The sequence below is a fragment of the Symphalangus syndactylus genome, chromosome 18 (genome assembly GCF_028878055.3).
Source record: "Symphalangus syndactylus isolate Jambi chromosome 18, NHGRI_mSymSyn1-v2.1_pri, whole genome shotgun sequence".
NCBI lineage: Eukaryota > Metazoa > Chordata > Mammalia > Primates > Hylobatidae > Symphalangus > Symphalangus syndactylus.
The window spans coordinates 62,834,433-62,850,149 of NC_072440.2; the positions used below are offsets into that span (position 1 = coordinate 62,834,433).

General features: G+C 57.5%; 1 protein-coding gene across 14 annotated transcripts in view; it reads right to left on the reverse strand.

The window, feature by feature from the left end:
• LOC129468655 (calcineurin-binding protein cabin-1) overlaps window positions 1-15,717 on the reverse strand; it is a 169,943-nt gene that overhangs the window by 15,125 nt on the left and 139,101 nt on the right. The gene's annotated exons all lie outside the window — the stretch shown is intronic.

Genomic DNA, 15,717 nt, shown 5'->3' on the forward strand with positions numbered 1-15,717 from the left:
ATGGGGCCTGGCCCACATCATGCTGCAGTACAGGATTCTGGGGACCTGGGCCCCCAGCTACAGGGACCACTGCAGGATGTCTAGGTGGTGCCCCTCTGAGGGCCCTGTCCCTATGGGTCCTTGCTGATTGTCCACAGTATCTGTACACAGGTGTGGGCCCACCCTGCTCTAGCAGCCCTGGGAGGGAAGTCAGGGCACCTCCAGCCCTGAGCTATTAAGGCCTGAGAGGAGCTTAAAACTCACAGCCTTGAGCCCCTGTGGCCTCTACACTGGCTCCTGTTGTGACATGGAGGGTCCACCCGCAGGCTGGGGGACTGTGTGGAGGCCAGCAGCCACCTTCTACCTCCTGGCAGTGCCTGAAGAGGACAAAACCAGGGCACTGAAGCTATCCACATCCAGGGCAGCAAACATCAATGCTGCATCTTCCTACCACGCAGACGTGGATCCTGAAGCAGCTTATGAAAAGACACCTGCTTTCCGACAGACAGGGTCTGTCTACAGTAGGCGCCAGAGTGGGCAGACACTGTCTCCTCGGTCTCCATCCGCTGCAGCAGTATGTCCCGCTGAAGACCCTCCCATCCCTGCACCTCCCAGAGCACCTAGACACCAACAGACACACCCGTGAGGAAGGGTCTCATTTGCATCACACACGCCAGCACAGTTTGGATCCCTATCTCCCTTCCGTTTCCTTTCGTAACATAACACCGCTGATCTCAGAAAGGATGGAAGACCAAACAAATCAGGCAGTGAGTCCACGGAAAATCAGAAGGGAACCATACACGTCGCCGCCCGCTTGGCCACCCCCATGCTATCGTGACTCTCAAAACTTCCCCAGCCAGCCCTGAGAGGCTTGAAAGGCAGCATTTTACATTTGCATGTGCTCTGGTTTCATTTTGGCATCTTGCTTGGCCTTTTTCTGGTAATAGTGTGCTGAAGGGCACGTTTCCCAGGCAGGGTCAGGCCAGCCAGTGTGCCCTTGTTCATCTCTTCCCCGTATCTTCATTCACATGCCCCAGTATGGGGACTCCTATCTTTATTTACCTTGCACTGGGCACTATTCCCAGAAGCCCCTTCTGTTGTGGGCTTGTCCTTTCCCTGCCCCCAGGATTGGCCCCCTTGCCTGCTTGGCCAGGCCTGAGACCCACCGCCAGCCATGGGAATTCAGCCAGCAGATGGGCCCCAGGATCCCAGTCAGGCTTCCCCTCCTAATGAGAGCCTTTAGGAATAACCCGTCTTCTCTGTGGCCTGGGGCGGTATGCAGATGGGCATACTTCCCAAAGGGTGAGGGGACTTCCTGTGGCCATGAGGCTGGCCTCCAGAGAAAGCTGGTATGAAGAGTGAAGCCACCAGGCAGAGTCACGAGCCAGCAGGGTGGTAGCAAGCCAACTGGCTTTCTGCCTACACCAGGTGGAGCTGGGCTTCTGTGTTTGCAGCAAGAGACCCAATGAGAAGGATGATACTGGCAGCCCCAGGATGACCTGGACACGGCGGTTCCCCACAGAGGGGCAGTAGCCACAGCAGCCCTCTCCCTCCACTGTCCCTCTAACACCGGGCCTGTGGAGAGCTATGAAGCTCCTAGAGAACCAGGGTGCTGAGGAGGGTCTCCTGCAGTGGGACAGGTGCAAGGGATGGCCCCTGCTTCACCTGGTTTTCCTCACCATGGCCCACACAGGAGGAAGAGAAATGGCCAGGTTCCAGCTGCAACAGCAGAGGCCCCACTGCATTCAGCCCAGGGGCTCATGTTCGGGCCTCAGGGAGGGTGTGGAGAATGTGCCAAGGGTAAAGCTAAGCCAGGGACAGAAAAGAAGGGCATGGGCAGCAGTGACCAAGAGGCCTGGCTGAGGGCAGGTGGAGGGAGCCAGCACCAGGCCAACACCCCCATGGCATCTGAGGGAAAGGCAGAGGCAGGATCATAGATGGGCAGGGGCCATAAGTAGCAGCTGAGAGAAGCAGGGGCGCCGCGAGGAGGGTCTCCTCTGGCTCTCTCCTAGTTCTCCCTCAGCCCTGGGTCCTGCTGCTCTGGCCGTACCCCTTGACTCGCCTCTCCCAGCTCCACAGGCACACTTGCTGTCTTCAGATTTGCCCCACTTGATTCCTGGGCCCTGGTGTCACCAGGGCTGGGTTCCCTGATGGCCAGAGTGGCTGGGATAATGCCTGCTTACAGAGTTGAGGGCAGCTGGGGGTGCATACCAGTAGCCTCTGAGGACTTAAAGACACTGAGATTGTGCTTGAGGCTTCCCCCCTCCGTGCTAAGCATCTCTTTCCAAGCATCTCAGTCAATCCCCCAACCCTTCAGAACAGCTCTAGGCTCCTCACTGGCAGATGAGGTCACAGAGACAGATTTTAACAATCTGAATAATTTATGAAGCCCCAGACCCTAAGCTGAGTGCCTGATACAAGTTACCAAACCCTGCCTACAGCCTTAAGACTTGGTTGTCTTCCCACTGCTCTTGAGGAAACAGAGCCTCAAATGCTGAGTCCCATGGTAGAGTGAGCCTAGGGGTACACAGAGGGAGGGCATGACTGCTATGATTTGGGAACCCACGAAGACTTTCCCGGGGGAACTGAGAGCTGGTTAAGTGGAGGTGGTAGGATGCTGCTGGGCTAGCCTGTGCTCTTGCCCTGTCCATTTATGAGGGGGCTGGGAAGCAGGGTGAAGTGCCTGGGGGCAGGAGGCTGTGCAATCTTGGCAGGTGGCACCACTTAGAGGTGACAAGTGTCCCTGACGTTATAGAACACTGCTATTCCCGGCCAACAGGCCAAGGCCATGCCCAGGCCCATGGCTCGTGGCTCATGCTGTCTCCAGCACACTGTGGTCTCAGGGGAGCTTACTCCTGGAGGGGCACAGGCTCTCTTTTCTGCCAGACACAGCCTTTCACTCAGCCAGGGCCAACCTGGGGCCCCAAATTCAAACACTGTTCTGGTTCTCATAGTAAACCCCACTGCTGGCTGCTGGGTCACTGTTTGGGCCATTTTTAGTGGCACAGCCCAAGGCTGTTCTAAGGCTCCCTGAGCTGAGGGTTCCCAGCTCTATCTGTCACCTTTGCGGACCCCACCTTTCAGTCATGACTCCTTCTAGAGCTTCCTCCACTTCTAGGACACAGGCAAAGGCTCTTCATGAAAACAAGTGCCCCTGGAAATTCCAAGGCAAGAAAGAAGGGTGAGCAAGAGGAGCAGGCCAGTCAGAACAGTACTCAGACCCAAGGCACGAGCTTGTCACAGAGTGGACGAGGGTCAGGTGTGGGCTGAGTAGGGACATAGAGATTCATCCTACGTCTACACTGGGAGGGACAGCCTGAGTATGTAATCAACTCACCCCTCATTTTCCAGAGAGGGAAACTGAGTTCAGGTGACCTGCCAAGGCTGCCTAGTGACACAAAGTGGGACACGACTCAGAGGCCAGACTCGCCCACCTCAAGTCTCTTCCTACACCCCTGCTTAACACTCAGAGGAACAAGAAATTGGCAGCCTCCCTGCTTTACAGATGTAGAAATGGAACCATGGAGAATGCAGTGATGCCAGTTCACCTCAGTTTTGAAAAGGTGCCTCTTAAGACTTGCAAAAGCCCATTGCGGGGGCAGGCTGCCACTGGAATGCCTGCCTGTGGACGGGGTGGCTGGCAGGTGGCCAGTGTCTTCCACCAGCACCATGGGTGCCTCAGGCTGTCATAATTAAGTCCCTTGGGCAATGTTGCAGGAAATGGCCTCTAAGCAAGCTCTCTGCTGGCCTTTTCCAGCTGTCCCCTGCTGCCACACCCACAGGATTCAGATGCAACCCCCTGCCCCATTCTGTCATTCCCAGGGCCATGCCTAGCTGGGATGCCACGTGAGGCTCAAGCAAGAGGGCAGAAGAGGGAGGAACCATACTTGGGAGTAGCCAGAATGGCTGTGAAGGAGCTGCTTGGGCGCTGCACAGAGGTGCTGAAGAGGGAACAGGCCATGAGGTGTCAGGAGCCACCTGGGAGACCCAGGGCACCTGGCCTGACAAGGGAGCAAGCAGACAGCTGGGCAGGTGGTCATCTACTTCACACAGCAGTCTCTTTCCTCTCCAGCTCACCCAGGTTGTCCAATCCAAACTAGCCTGAGTCTGCTAGGGGCCTTCTTGGGCTTGGCCTGGCCTGGTCAGACACTGCCTGCAGGGTTGTCCCCAGCTTCTGATGTCAGCAGCCAGTTTCAAGGGCCTGAGTCTTGGATGGGAACAGCTGCCCTGCCACAGTCCCCTGGACTCTGGGCTCCCCAGGGTGGAGCAGATGGGTGGAGCAGGCAGGAGGGCTGCATCTCTCTGGCTCACACCTAAACCTCAAGGCTTCTGAGCAGAGCCTGGCCTCCTGGGAGACTCAAGACCTGTGAGCCAAGATGACATCTCAGAGAACTCCTGAAGCCCCTGGGGGGAAGAGAAGCCCACAGGCAGAGAGAGTCAGGACAGACACGGGCCCCTGCGTCCTGCCGGCAGACTGCCCAGAAAAGTAGTATTCCAGGTAAAAACCACAAATCCCGGCCTCCACATCCCTTTGCCCTTGGTGTAGCCCTAAGGTGACTCTGATTCCCAAGAGGGCAGGGAAAGTGTCTTGTCCTCCCTCATGTTCCTAGTGCCACATCTAGGCTAGCCCTGAGTAGGCACTGGAGAGTTTATGCCACAGATAAATCCCTTTCAAGGATGCTGGGGAAGCCCAACTTCCCAGTGATCCAGGGTGAGGGGACAGGAGAGAGGCTGGAACAAGAAGTAATGGGCTAGGAGAGCAAGAGATGTGGAGGCTTTTTGAAGAAAGCCAGAAAAAAACCAGGATGCAGCTGGTGCCAGAGGAAGAAGCGTCGGCCAAGCAGATGAGGAAATGGGCAGCCGAGTCAAGGGTATAGTAGTGACTCCCTCAGAGTCTCCCCCATCACCCGCAGCATCCTGAGCAGAAAGTGTGTAATTTTAATCCTGACTTTTCACTCAGCAAATACAGTACATGTATTTTGACCACAGAGTACATGTATTTTCCCGCATCACCAAAAACATCATTCAAAATGACCACTGCACAGTGAAGTGGGCTACTGGTGAGCATCTGGCTCTGGGACTTAAGGATTCTGATGAAGAATGCTGGGCTGAACATACTTCCCCACAAAGCTTTTCTCCCTCTCTTCAAGATAGATCACCCAGAGGGGACCACGAGAGTGGGCACACAGCAGCAGGCTGGTCTCCAGGAGGCAGGTCCTGGGTGCCGGAGCTGACACAGTGGGTGAGTGTCCTATCTTCCTGGGCCCTCCTAGCCCCAAGCCAGCCCTGTATGCCCGTGGTAAGACGGGTGGGCAGGCTTCCTGGAGGAGCTCCGCTCTGCCAGCTCTGTTCACAGAAAACACGACACTGTGAGCAACCAAGGGAGAGCCCGTTCCCCTGGTGGAGGGATTCCTCCAGCATCCCCCGTGGCACGGGTGTCGTGGTGACTCAGTGCTCGGAACAGGCGAGGGCGGGGAGCCTGTTGGCATCCCATTCCCAACAGCAGTGGGCACAGGGTGTAGGAGCAGACTGCATTGAGCTGAGGGCCAGCTGCTGAGTGGGTGGCTGCAGCTAGAGAGCGATGGAGCCTCTCAGCAGAGAGGGCTGCTGGGAGAGGAGATTAGGGGCCTCCCCGCCCCCCAGAGAAGCATAAAAACTTTCTCCTGGTTCCAGCCTATTCTTAAGCACCTCAAGCGGAGCCAGGAAGGGGATGGAATCTGGCCCTGAGGTCAGGAGCAGCTGTCGGGAAAATACCAAAATCCTCCACAGTCCTGGGGAGACCCCTGTTACCCACAAACCCACACAAGTCACCAAAACGGCGAAACAGCTTGGAGGAAAAGGAGGGGATGGCGTGGGGCGTGTAGGGCAAACTTCATCTCCCGGGGCCAACCGTCTTCACAGGCTGCCTGCCCAGCTCCTTTAACATATGATTTCACTTACACCTTGCTGGGGGAGAGACTTGTTCCAGGGCAGCCAGCCAGCAGGGAGCCAAGACTACAGCCGAACTCAGCCTATCATGCTCTTTGCACTCTACCCGGCTTGTCCTTAAGGAAGATGAGCATCACAGACAGAGCCAGGCCGGCTGGGCAGCACCCCTCCGAGCCCTGGCCCAGATTGCCCCTTCTGGAGCCTCCCTACTCAGGAGTCCCGAAGCCTTTAGAGGTAGGACTGAGTTTCCAGACCAGCAGCTCCCTATCTTCCTGATGCCCTGAGGAGGTGAGGGCCTGGCCCCTCCCGCAGTCCTGTTCCTCCCCTAAGGTTGGGAGGAAAGGGGCCCCAGAAGCAGGCCAGGTTGAACACCCCTAGGGACAGGAAGTTCCTGCAGCTTCTACCACAAACCTATCAGGGCGGGCCTCTCTGGCCGCAGGGTTGTACACAGGCCACCAGGGGCGCCCTGGCCTCCGCCCACTCCTACACCCCACCCCCCACAACGCGGTCTTGTCTCTCCAGGCAGGGCTACTGAGGGCAAGGGATTCCCCGCGCCATCCACAGGTAATGATTCTCTCTGCAGGCAAGGGCTGGGAAAGCCTGCAATTTGCCTGCAGCTGGCGCCCGCTCGTTTCCAGCCTCTCCTGCCAAATAAGACGTCGAGCGCTAAGGTCCCCAGAACTGCCGGGCTGTTCCTCCCCTCCCCCTCCCGGGAAAAGCAGAAACGACAAACAACCAAGTGCATGGGAGAGCCACGCCGCCAACTCTGCTGTGGGCTCGGTGCCCACCCCCCATCCCATGCAACCGTTACCCCTAACCCCACTCCTCCTCCCACTCCGCTGCGGGGCAAGGTCCTAGCCCAGCGCACATAACGGGCCGGTGCTTGTAAAGGGCCGGAACCATCTTCCTGTCCCCGCACAGCACCTATTTACAGCTAGGGAAGCACCGCGCCCGGACGCGCTGCCCACCCGGCCGGGCGGCCAGCTCACCATCCCCAAGAGCGGCACGGCACAGCTCCTCGTCGGCGCCTTCCGCCGCAAAGTTGCTCTGGCGGGCGGCTTTCGCTTTCGCGCAGCGCACGCCCCCACGAGCCAGCTCCCAGCCCCGGGCTTGGTAGGGCTGGATGCGCTGGCGCGTGTGCGGGCTTCACCAGCGCCTGCCGCCCCCGCGCGCCGCCGCCCAAGCCGGCCTGGCCGCCCACCTGACGCTGAACTGGGTGCCAGCCCGCCCTGGGCATGGGGGCGCAGCACCCCGCCGCCGACCGATTTCCTCCGCGGGGGCGCCAGGGAAACCACAGCCCACGGGCTTCCTGCTGCGCCTGGTGCGCCGAGGCGGGGGGCGGCCGCCAGAGCCCACCAGGGGAAGATTGAGCAAAAGCGCAGCAAAGTGGAGACCCAGGCGGGCAGCGGAGGCGAGGGGGTCGCGCAGCCCCAGCCCCGGCCCTAGTCCCGGCCCCCGCCCCCGCCAAGTTCCTACCCGCCGGCTCCGCCGTGGCATCTGTGCAGTGGAGCTAGAGCGGGCGCCGGGCCATGGCCGCGGAGGCTCGTTCACTCTCTCGCTCGCGGCGGGCCGGGGCGGGGCAGGCGCGGCCGGACGGGGCGCCGGCACTCGCCTGGAAGCGGGCCCAGGAGCGCAACTGACTTATGCCGGCCAATCCTCTCCGGTTCCCTGGACTGGCCGCTGGTGGCGGGCTGTGGACCGCTGCCGGGCAAAGCGGGTGCAGCTCTCACTGCAGGAAGCTGTGGGGCCCCAGAGAGCATGGTGTAGGGGTGTCCAGGAGTGTGGCAGGCCGGGATGGCAGTGGCCAACTGTGTGTGAGGGTTATCCCCCCCTCTGCAGGCGGTGCCTAGGTGAATGGCGCCCCCTGGAGTTGTGCCAGTAGTGCCCTGTGGCAGGCAGAAGTGTAGGTGTGTGGCGGAAACGACTGGCCACAGCCGAGCTGTCCTTGCTGTTACAGTTGGGCAGGGGGGCTGCAGTGAAGACCGCTGGAGTAATGTCCTTAGGGCGGAGGGCAAAAAAGAGATGCCATGGTGAGTGGGTTTTACAGCTGGAAGGGGCCTCATTTTCCAGCTAGGCTGTGAGGCCCAGAGAGAAAGCACTGGGTTTGAGGGGTAGGGTTGGGAGTAGTAGGGCTGGGCGGAAGCCAGGCAGCTCTCAGGACACCCCTTCCCCCAGCTTCAGTATTCCAAGAACAGCAACAGTACCCCATCCCCAGGACATGAGCAGCTTTGCAGAGCTCAGGGAGGGTTGCTCTCCTGCCTGGAAGCGGGTACTGTACCCTGCTACAGATGAGAAACAGGCTCAGGAGGGGAGGGCCTCACTCACAGCGTCCGGCCATGCCCCTGGCACTCACAGCTCCAGTGTGCACACAGCATCTTCCTGATTTCCCATGAAGGTAGGCTGCACTGGGACAGTCTACCAACTCCCGGCTGCTCCTCCCACTCCAGCTGAGGGGAGGCCAAGGAAAGGCAGGGATGGGCCAACCTGCACGGCACAGCATCTTCCTGATTTCCCATGAAAGTAGGCTGCACTGGGACAGTCTACCAACTCCTGGCTGCTCCTCCCACACCAGCTGAGGGGAGGCCAAGGAAAGGCAGGGATGGGCCAACCTGCACGGGCTAGATGAGAGAGATGCTGCCCCAAGCCCTGGCTTACCCACCCCCAACCCTTTGCCCCCATGAGCTTCTCTCTTATCACATAGCGCCGTTCCGCCCTCCACAGACACCCGGGGCCTCAGACCCATTTGGCCCCTATCCTGCTGACACCTGTCCTAGTGACATCTCCTCTCTGAGCTGGCTGGTTTACACCTGGCCTACCCCTGGGCTGGCTCCTGGAGCCAGCGTTCCGAGGCTTACTCTGTGCCCCTTCCAGGTACCCCTAGTCCAAATCAGCCTCAGGTCCAACCTGCCCCTTCAGCCTGGGTAATGTCACACTCTCTGCCCTCCTTCCTTCCCTCCAGGAGGAACTCAAGAGGCAGTGCCTCAGGATCTCCTCGAGGGATACTGCTCCCTCCCAGGCACTGGACTTGCTGCTGGGGACATAGAAGAAGCAGGCTGGGGTACCTAGAGATCATTCACTTGCAGGGGAGTCACAATGAGCACAAGCCACCTCAAGGCTGTGTGAGGACAAGGGGCTCCTCACCATGGTCACGGTCTTAAGCAAGGAGTTCTAAATCTGCATGTTCTCAAGCCACAACAGCCCCTTGCCATCTACCTACATTCATATAGTCATTTGACAGACACGCATAGGGACAGGTTCAGAAAGACTGGACACTGGTGCAGTCACACAGCAATAAGGCCACTATGGCTGGGACCTGTCCCCAAGGCCCGACTGGCTCCAGAGCTAGTTGGGCCACTCTTCCCAGTTGTCGATCCACAGGGCTGGCGCAGACACGAGGACCAAAGGGACACTCACACCTTGCACAGCTCATGACCTTACTTCATACCTTATCTACTTCCTGTAAGATCAAATTGGACCAAAGGAAGCTGAGAACATCTGCTCATCACACCCAGGCCAGGAAGAAACTGTGTGTTGTCTGTGGAAACTAGTCCCCTGCATCCCAGAGGCCTCCAGGTCCATCAGGGGCAGCACCTAGCTCTCCCTAGCGCGCATGCCTTCCCACACAAAGAGTAGGGTGGATAGGTGCTCTCTCAGACACATTGCCAAAGAAGGGATCCGCAGGCACCACTCCACCTACCAGCACAGATGAACACACTGAGGCTCAGAATGGGCTGGGCAGCTTGGGGTCCCAGTGCCTGGCTATCACAGCAGGAGGGAGTCCTGTGGTGGAAGAGGGGGGCTCAGGGCTTCTGTGCTAAGCCTCTGCTGAGTAAAGCCTCTGGGGAGACTTCCCTGGGAGAATGTTGCTCCCAGCTGGGCTCCAAGGCCTTGTGGGTTCCAGCTCCCTTGGTCCCCCTCCCAGCACCACACGATGCCCTGCACTCTGTGCCTGTATCTGTGCCAGCCCTCTTCAAAGCCCCATCAGATGGATACTGCCATGTCTGACAGGTAAAAACACTCAGGTCCTGAGCATGGAGGTTCCTCACTAAGCTGAGCCTTACCCTGTCACCCCCCAACCCCCCAGGAAGTGCTTGTGTGCATACCAAGAGGTCCCTGGAGCGTCATGTGATAGTGCTATGACAATCAGAGGCTGGTGAGACTGCCTGCCCTGATCCTTGAGGATTCTTTGGGCTCAAAGAGCTGCGCTTACTGGCACTGTCAGCACCCTATGCAGGAAAACCCTGTGGGTCCTAATTACCCACAAAGCACCTGGATGTCCAGGACACAAGCCTCTGACCACTGCCCCAGAGAGAGAACTGCTTACCCACATCAGGGCCACCCCTGAAGGCCTATGAAGTTGCAGCTCTCTGCCAACCTAAGGAGCCCAGGAGACCAGGCCACCCCAACTATGCTCACCCATAGGCCAGCAGGAGCCTGCTTAAGTGGTCACACCCTCCTTGGAAATATATGCTTGGCCTTTGGCTCACTTGGCTGGTCCAAGTAAGTACCTTCACACCCCCCACCCCAGTGGTGGTGGGCTTCTGGTCCTGCAAATCCAAGGCCCAGATGCCAGAGCTAGGCTGCTGCCAAAGGTTCTGTCGGCTGAGCTGCCCAGGGGACCTCATAGCCCCAGTGGCACCCTATAGCCATCCCTTCCAAGGCCTGAGTGGGTGCAGACCTGTAGATTTCTCCTGGCTCCTTTCTTTTTTTCTCTCTGCTTTGTTGCCCAGGCTGGAGTGCAGTGGTGCAATTTTGGCTCACTGCAACCTCTGTCTCCTGGATTCAAGCAATTCTCCTGCCTCAGCCGCCCAAGTTGCTGGGATTACAGGCACATGCCACCATGCCCAGCTAATTTTTGTATTTTTAGTAGAGATGGGGTCTCAACATGTTAGCCAAGCTGCTCTCAAACTCCTAATCTCAAATGATCCACCTGCCTCAGCCTCCCAAAGTGTTGGGATTACAGGCGTGAGCCACTGTGCCTGGCCTTGGCTCCTTTCTTGCCGTGGCAAGAATGTTCCTCAGCGTTAACAGTCCCAGTTCTCAGCCTGGGAGCTTTGAAGCTTCCAGTTGGTTTGGAGGCACAAGGCCTTGCTGCTGCTTACTTGCCTCCCTGCTGTGGGACACTGGCTCTGTGTGACCTGTGTCTGGCAATTTTTCTACCTAGAGTGTGACAGCAGAGACTGCTGAGCCTTACAGTTCCAAGTCAGCCAGTTTCCTCTCCTTTCCCCAACGGTCGAGACAGAGTGAAGTGTGTTTCTCCTCCCTAGACCCACAGACCCCCCAAAAACCATCCTGTCCAGATGCCCACAGCTCCACTTGATTCTTGCAGGCTAGAGCTTCTGCTACTCAGAAATTGTCCAGCCTGTGCTGAACTTTAGATGTCACTGAGTCCAAATGCTCTGTGTGAGCCATGAGTGAGGATGCAGAGATGAGGAAGACAGAAATGACCTTCCTGGGTCAGCCACAGCAGGGATCGACTCAAGGATCCTGTCCCTCAGTCTGGGGCTGCCTCCATCTCAGTGGACAGCTGTGCCTGGATTACGTGCACATCCACGGGGATGGCACATGTGGCACCTGGTGTGCACAGGGCTGTTGTTGCTACCAGTGCCCTACTGAAGGGGAAAAGATGCCCCAAGATGGCTGTCCCCACAGTTCCCCATCAACAGGAGGCAGAACTGGGATCTCAGTCACCAATGCCAGGGCTCTTGTGGATGGGCAGTGACCCAGCCACAGCCTGGGGGACTGAGTGGAGGAAGGATGGGCCACTGGAGGAAGGCGAGGATGGCAGGGGCCTAGGACAGACGGGAGAATGAGGAGGGCGAGGGGTGGGTAGGCAGTGCATGCAAAGGGGGTGCTTGTGGCAGTGGGTACCATATCTGGGTGAGGACTTTTGTGGAGAGAGTGGGGTTGCAGGGAATCTGGGAAACAGATTGGGCAGAGACAACTGGCCAGCAGGCTCCAAGTCCTCTTGGTGTGAGCTAAGGCCTGAAGTGTGATCTGATGGAATCAAGAGCCTCCCCCTGAGGCAACAGGATGCTTATACTGGGCCCCTCTGAGCCCCACCCCCACCTTGCTGCCCGGGCTTCTAGAATAGCCCACTCTTTGGAAGACTGCTGAGCTGCTTCTGTTTCATCTCAGGAGGGGAGCCCAGATCTTAGAAAAGCCACATCTGACATTCATATGGAGAAAAGTAGGGCAGTCAATCCATCTTCTGACCCCTGGTCCCTAAAAAATGGCTTTTGCGGGCTTGTGGGGATCTGGCTCCTCTGGCTAGGTTGCAAGGTAGGGAAGGTCATGGGGAAGCAATGGGGGCAGGGAGAATTCCTTGGAACCAAACTGTGGTTTCAGGCCATGAATGGTGGCAGTTGCCATGGTTTGTGCCAGGTGTCCTCCCTGGATGGCCTGCACAGGATCTTTGTCAGACAGACCCCCTTTGTGCAGGGAGGGGGCCAAGCTGAACAGGTAGCGGGAACAGGCACTCTGGTGGCATGGGTTAGCCTGACCACGAGCCAGAGCTGAGGTCCTAGGCAGTGCTGGTACCTCCAAGGGTGTTCGGGTTCCCAAGTAGGCTCACATCCCACTACCTCTTACTGCCTCATGACAGCTCTAGGGAGAAATCCTTCAATCCCCTGTGTTGCCTCAGAAAGGGAACAAACTTGCCCGGTCTTGCCCTACAGAGTCACCCCCAAACTAGAGGAACAAATTTTGAGATGTGACCAGAAAGACTTGACCCAAGCATAGCACCCTCCATTACGGCACCAAGGCCTCCCACCCCTTATGTGAGGGAATGGGACAGGGTCCATCTGCCAGGAAGAGGGTCACTGGTTCAGACCAGCTCCCACACTGACAAGATGCTCCCACTGGAGAATAGCAGAATTTAGCCTAGGTCTAACTCCAAACCCAGCACTATTCCACCAGTGGAGCCAGAAGTGCCTCTATTATCTGTGGCCAAAATGTACTCTCTCAGCCACCAGGGTGTGGGGTCTTCTCAATCCCACCTCAGCACTCTCTTGGTCTCTCTAGCCCTCTGTCCTGTCCTAGGCCTGCACTCTAAGCTATGCAGTCCACTGCTCTCAGAGCTCCCTCCAGCAGCCACAGCACTCAGGCCTTCACACCCCGAGGTGGTTTCACTGCCTAGGACAGAGCCGGCCTGCTGATGGTGGTGGCAGGCAGCCCTTCAGGACTGGCCTAGTCTGCCCTCCCCACTGCTGCCTCCCTCCACCCCATGAGGGACCCTCACGCTGCAAACTGCCTCTCTTGGTTTTCCCTCCTGGAATGCCTTCTACTGAGTCTGTCTGACAATCTGGCTAACTGCACGGTCAGTGCGGGCCTCCAGGAGGGCTCCCAAGCACACTTGCTGAGGACTGGCAGCCACCTCTTTCCTGTACCTGCAGCGCCCTGAGACTCACACAGTAGTACACTCAGGGCACCTGCTAAGAGCTGGAAGTGGTGCTCATAACCAGCCTCACAAACAGTAAAGCTAAGGGCGGTGGGCTTCCAGCAGTTGAAGCCCTCCCTCTTACCACTGTTTCCCGAAGCACAGGTATCTCCTGTCTCCCAGGAGAGGAGCTCCTCATCTGTAGCCCTTGGGAGCCAGCCTTCCATGTCAAAGGCCTCCACAACACAGCCTCTTTCGGTGCCCCACACCCGTAAGGCAGGGCCAGGTTCCTTCCCCATCAGGCCCAGGCCTCATGTGCCTGCCTGGCCGGGCTGTGTGGAGTCTGGGCCTAAGCCGAGGCATGGCCTGGAGTCCAAGGCTCCTCCACCCCTCCTCTGAATATAGCCAGGTAGACTCCTCCCTGGAAATAAAGCTCAGAGCTGGACCTATGGTGGCCAGTTCCTGCTGTATGCTTTCTCCAGCCTGGGGTTCCCAATAGCAGGCTCTGAGCAGTCTAAAAAATGACTCAATATCCGTATGCAGCAAGGGAGTTTGGAGAACTCTATAGTTCTCCAGTGATGTGCCCAGTGATGGGGTGGAGTCCACAGGGAAGAGCCATGAGGCTCTACCTGCTCTGACCTAACTTAATTCTAGACTATTTACTCATATTTAGAGATCAGCATTTCAAAACTTGTATTTTGAATAAATCAAATTCCTACGATTCCTTCATGTGGCCTTCTCAATTGGCCCTGATCCATCTCACCTTCTCCCCCAGTGACCTCAGTGAGCCTATCTGTAGCATGTCTGCCTTTATCCATGGTCCTTTTCCCTATCACAAGTCCCCTGGACACAATGGCAGTGTTGTGTGCCGGGCAGGCCCTGGAGGCCCATGGTAGTAACATGCTTTCCCAGAGTGTTCTCACGTGACCCTCCCCATAACTCTAAGAGGTGGGTCTGGTCAACCCCACTTTGCAGATAAAGAAACTGAGGCTTACAAACACTGACTAGCTTGCTCAAAGCCACTCAGGTCAGGAGTAGAGCCTGAGGCTGGCTGGGGTGATCCTCCCCGGGCTCACAGGTGGGTATAGGACACCCATCACAGAGGCCCATGTGTGAGGGAGTCCTTGGTCTGCTCCTCCTGGTCCCCAGGAGCACTTGTCAGCTGCAGCCTGTCATCATGGTAACCAGGCACCAAGCTCTGCTTTTGGATTTCAATCCCAGTGCGGCTCTCTCAGAAGCAACTTGGTTAAACTTTCCAAATAGGAAAAAAGTTGTGTGTGGGGTTGGGGGAAAGCAGAGGGAGGAAAAAGGGAAGAGAAAGGGAAAGAGGGCAAATTTCCAGACTGAAGCCACCCCAGAAAGGAGGCTGGCCACTGACCTAAGGGTTGACTTCTCTGGGACGGCCACTGGTGGCAGGGCAGAGGAGAGCCCACAGCCTCCACTGGGCTCACACCCCGCCTGCTCAGGAGCCTAGGCTGCAGGAGGGTGCAGACTGAGTGGGTGGGGCCTGGCCCTTCCTTCCTGCCTCTGCTGGAACAGCTGCCCTTTCATCTGTTTTCCATTTGGGCATGACAGAAAGGCTTCTTTTGGAAAAAGGACTGGAAAACCACTGACCTCATCCAACTGGCCCACCTTTGGAGATGGAGAAACTAAGGTAAAAGGGGCCAAGACCAGGAAGTCACAGCAGGACTAAACTCTGAGGACAGGGCAGTGTCCATCCCAGGAGCAAGCACACAGGGAAGATCAGAGGATTATGCTGGACTTAGACCAGGTGCTATGGTCTTCAGAGCCCCTCTTGCTGTCTACAAGTCCCAGCCACACCTACCAAGGCTCCTGCCACAGAGGGCAACCCTAATGACATGCACAGCAAAGGATGGGAGCCCTCAGGACTGCTTGTGCCCTTTAACCCTGGGGCTCAAAAGTCAGCCAGGGCCCTTAGAGAATCTGGGGTAGCCCCAGGCTCTTGGCTGCCATGAGAATGAATCCATATGGCCCTGCCATAAGGACACACTCTTCTATTGGAACAACTCCAACAGTGTCCATCTCTGGGCCCTGGGAGGTACCACCTGGGCCCCTTGCTTGGACTTCCATGGGCAATACCCATGTGGAGTGAGCACCCAGTGCTCTGTGGGCTGAGAGGACAGTGTAGTGCTGGCACTGCCAGGTCTTCTCTCAAGAGGTAAACTTCTAACAGCAACCCCCTCTTCCTTTTGGCCCCAAGATGGGGTGCTTGTGGTCCCTGCCCCTGCCAGGTCCTGCAGCTTCTTGTGGCCACAGCCCTCCCTCAGCCTCTTCCTGCCTGCTCATACCCAGACTCTGCCTTTGCCCAGGCTTTCCTGAATGTGAGTGGGCCACCTGCTCAGTCAACTTTCCAAAGCCTCGCTGAAGGTCCCACACCTCCGTTTGGAAGTGTACCTCCCCCCCACAGACAG